This window comes from Artemia sp. Qi Xiang Cuo, chromosome 17 (genome assembly GCF_049724085.1).
Source record: "Artemia sp. Qi Xiang Cuo chromosome 17, ASM4972408v1, whole genome shotgun sequence".
Taxonomy (NCBI): domain Eukaryota; kingdom Metazoa; phylum Arthropoda; class Branchiopoda; order Anostraca; family Artemiidae; genus Artemia; species Artemia sp. Qi Xiang Cuo.
In genome coordinates this window covers 2,241,594-2,246,304 of record NC_142810.1, presented here as the reverse complement: position 1 = coordinate 2,246,304, position 4,711 = coordinate 2,241,594, and positions in this window count along the sequence as shown.

Here is a 4,711-nt window from a genome sequence, read left to right as displayed (position 1 = left end):
AAAAGATGGCTGCTTTGTAAATAATGCCATCTATTCATGGTGGACTATAGGTAACGTAGTTTTCAGGCTACATTTATAATTAGCCGGCACCATTTTTTGACTTATCAAGCTGCTAAAATGCCACATCTCTTGACAAGAAACGATTTAAAGAATATTTGAGAACTTTACTTTGACTTCTCACACTATTTGCATTCAAATATTTCTTTGTTATGCTTTGATCAGTGGTTTAAGGACTCTGATGAGATTGTCGTCAAATTTCTCTAACTAATATTCTGTTTGGCAGTAAACTATAGGATTTAAGCCCATAGATAAACAAAAAATCAATAATCTGTAATAATCTGACAGAAATACAAACAAAATTACTTAAAATCAATTGGCTTTGAAAGCGGAAAGGTTAGTTTTTTTTTACACAGATGTGAAATCTCAAGGGGGTGGGAGCTATCAGTTTAAAGAAGGGTCATAAAGCTCTATTCCACTTATGACTAACTAAATTTTTTTAATTGTATGAGAAGACCAAAATATTAATATGACATTTTACTATTTATCAAAAGGGGACACTTACAGATTTTACTCGGATATGTCAAGAGGAAACGTAATTCTTTACAGTCATAATAAATTATTCAAATAGGCAGATTATGCCGAAAAATTCAAATGAACAGATAAATATATTAAAATACAGCAGTTTTTGGAGCAAAAACTTAATTCTAACCCATCTATATCAGAAAGATCTACTCTTTCGAATCAGACACTTCTTTCGCTTACAGCCCTTTGTAACAGAACTAATTTTACTTCCATTATAGAGGCTTTTTTTATAGACAGAAATATGGGCTCTCCATGGGTGCCCCTCTTTCTGCAATACAGGCTGATATTTTCATGGAAGACCTTGAAGAAAGGGCTATTTTGCAAAGTTCTTTTAAACCTGAATTTTGGGTTCGTTTTAAAGATGACATTTTTTTTTATGGGAGCATGGTGACGATTCTCTGGGTTCTTTTCTTCACTTGCTCAACTCTTTGGGTCCAAAACTGAAGTTTACTCAGGAATCAGAGATAGAGAGGCTTCTTCCATTCTTAGATGTTCTGGTGCACCGAAATGATTAATTTTTCGAGTTTAGTGTCTATAAAAAACCCACGCATAAAGACCGTTACTTAAGTTATTCCTCAAATCATTCTCCTGCTGTGAAAAGAGGAGTTGTCACTTCTCTAGTTGATAGATCATAGAAAGATTGTTCTACACGCTTCTTGGATTTAGAGCTCAACCACCTTAGAGATATTTTATTTGGGAATGGTTATCCAATTAGTTTTATAGATTCTATTATTGCAAAACGCATTAAAATATTATCAGATAGATACACAGAAGACAAAAATCAATGGGAAAATTCAGTTTATCTTGGTCTCCCATACGTTAAAGGGATTTCAGACCACATTTCAAAAAATCTAAGAAAAATAAAATTTACACTTATTATAGACCCAGAAAAACTATCAGGTTCTAAATTTATCAAGGTAAAGACCCTATCCCGATAGGTGAAAACTCCGGTGTCTACAGAATTTCTTGATCGTGTGGTCTTTGGTATATCGGAAGAACTAATCAGCAACTAACTGATAGATTAATTCAGCACTCTAGTTCAATTAATAATACACTTAAAAAGTGGAAAAGAACAGAAAAGTTTGACTGCCCTTGCAGAGCACATTTTTGAAAAACCAGACCATACTATTTTGTTTAATCAAGCTAGTCTTATTTTACATGACAAAGGTAATGTCCAGCTCTACAGAGAAGCTGTTGAAATTTATAAATACCAACGTTTAGGTCTAGCTTTAAACAGAGATTCCAGTGATTTAAGAATAAACGAGTCATATTTCAGTTTTCTCAAAAGAGAAGCCAATACTTTAGTAATCCCTGAAATAAAACTTGAACCACTTTCCCAGTCATCTAATCAAACACGTGATCAACCCTTTTGGTCTCAAAGGGTGTCTGCAAGAAATGCATTAATTAAAATCCGAAATCAAATTACATAGTTCTCCAACTTATTTAATTGCTGGTTCGTTTTGTTTTTTCGAGTGAATGAATTGGTTTCCTTTTCTTTGTTCAGTTGTTCGCTAGTATCCGTCGATGGCAGTTCACGTTTTTTTGGATTTTGTGCAAATCGCGGATATTGGCGAATAACTCGCTTTTATTGTTGTTAGGTAGTTGGTTTTAATTCTTTTAATTTTTTAGCTTTTATTGATACATCGTTTCGTTTCGCGCTGAAGAAGAGAGGCGTTTTTCCTCACGAAAAATTAGCATTTTTTTTTCAGTATATTCATTTGGCCAATAAAAAACCCAATTTTTCTAGTTTTTCTTTCTTTTTTTGATGTAAGGCCAATGTGGTTTAATAAATTATATTTTTCAAATACTCAAGATGTGAGGGAGACGGTTTCAGCCCTCTGAAATCCACTGAAGACACGAGTTAACCAGTAAGCAAACGGTCCCCAATAGGGCTTAGTATTTCTCAATGTTTTTCAAACTTATTTTCGAGCAGCGCTACTTTTCTTTGTATATATCTCCGTATTTTTTTAATGTCTAAGCATTCAAATATTTATTCAATATATAAGGATGACAGATTATCAATTAGAAAATTAAGAAATTCCTAATGTTTCAATATTAATCTTGGCAAAATACCAAACCTTCTGTAATATTCAGGATACATTTTTCAACACAAAACCTCTGGAGAGGGAGGGGGGGAAATTATTCAACCATATTGAAGCAGCAGTCTAATATAGAGGATTCCAAAACAACCAAACTAGAAAACATAGAAAATTTTGTTTGCATCCCCCATGTTGGGGGAACATTGAATGTATTTTTTTCAACGAACAAACTAATAACATAACAAAAGAAGCTATTCATGTCAGCTAGTAACTTATTTTTTTACTTTTTCCATTACTAGTACTAAATTGACATAAAAAAGATGATTCAAAGATAAAATGAAATTATTCTTAGAACCCAACAAAAACTCGAAGAAAAGAAGGTTGAGCGGCTAGCTGACAAACACTTGATGTATTGGCTTTCATCTATCAAGAAGATCAGCACCGTCAGTCATGGAACGGAAATCAGCAACAGCAGTTTGAACTAGTGCCGTTTAGTTTGGACTAGTCTAGTGGCAAGTCCTGTCTGTTTAGTAGATCTGGTTACACTAAGGTGTTAGTCTACAAACACTAAGACTTATTTTAGACGAAAGAAATTCAACAGAAGACTGCTCTGAAGCATTTGACAATACTTAGGTTCTTGCTTTTTCTAGAAATAAAGAGCAGTATTTTTGGTCCGACAAATAATACATCCAAACAATTCAAGTTCAGAATACAATTTCTTTCAGACATTCACTCTTTCTTTCAAGAACTCAAACAGCACGTTCTACGAGTTCTAATCTAAAGAGAGCCAGTTTAACATGGTTGAAGCAACTAAAAGCTTGTGCGAACAGCATTCAATTCAAATAGAAAAGCCAGTGCATTCGGTTGTTAATAGCATACAAATCAATTGTATGTTGATACCATTGTCGATTCCAAAAGAAATCGCACGGAAGACAATAACGACATATTGTATTTTCTATATTCCATGTTATCAGACATGCTATACTTCATGGTCGATGGAATAATTTCAGAGCTGATAAAGGTTCTTGGTTCTTGACAAAACTTCTTGGTTATCATGGGTGCATGCATAGAATTGAACATTGTGCATGAATTCTCTGTATTATCTGTCAAAGAGTTGACCATTGAGTCAGAACTAGCCATTGCAAAATTTTACGCATAGTAAAAAGCCTGAATGCTAGTTGAAAGCTCTTGTTTATATTACGTGAAATAAAAACACATAGCTCAATATAAAGATTGTTTTCAGTAAATCGCAAATTATATTCTGGTTTTTAGAATGCATGAATAAAAAGGGAGGGGGAGGCCCATTTTAATCCAGCATGGGTAGTTATTTTTGACAAACAAATAGTTCTTGTTTTGTAAATTTGTCCCCTGGGTGTATGTTCGAAACAATTAGATTAAAAACAAAAGAATGATTGGCAAATTTTCGGGAATCCCCTCTCAAATAAAATTTGGTGTCCACCTGGCTGACTAAACAATACCGAAAATATCAAGCTGCGTTGACATGAAGCTTTGTTTTAAAGAAAGCAAAACATTTGTTTGTGCTTAAAAAATAGACCTTTGATTCAGTAAAACGTTACCTTAAATGACCTCGCATCTGAAATAATTAAATCTACTAGCTTCCTGCTAAAATTGCTTTTTAAACTTAAAAGATTTAGTAACATGGTAACTAATCATAGGCAGCGCCATAGCGCTGCCTAAGTAAAGAGCGATGTGGGCACAGTATATTATTTTTTAGGTTTTAGACTAGGGCACTTTGCATCGAAGGAGTTGTCGTAGAAACTTCAAAAAGAGCTCATTCGATTGAAAAGTGAAAGGTCTAGTGCCCTTTTTAATAGTTGAAAGTGATTGAAGGGCAACTAGCCCCCTCCCACGCCCACAATTTCCCCAAATACATCCAATCAAAATTTTTAGACAGCCATTTTGTTCACCATAATTGAAAGGTCCGGAAATTATGAATTCGAGGGTGAAAACTACCCTACAGCCCTCAGGGCAAGGGTTTTAAATTATGCCCTGGGGGCATATAAGGTTTAATAGGCAGCGCAAAAGTGCTGCCTAAGTAAAGAACGATGTTGGCACAATGCATTCTTTAT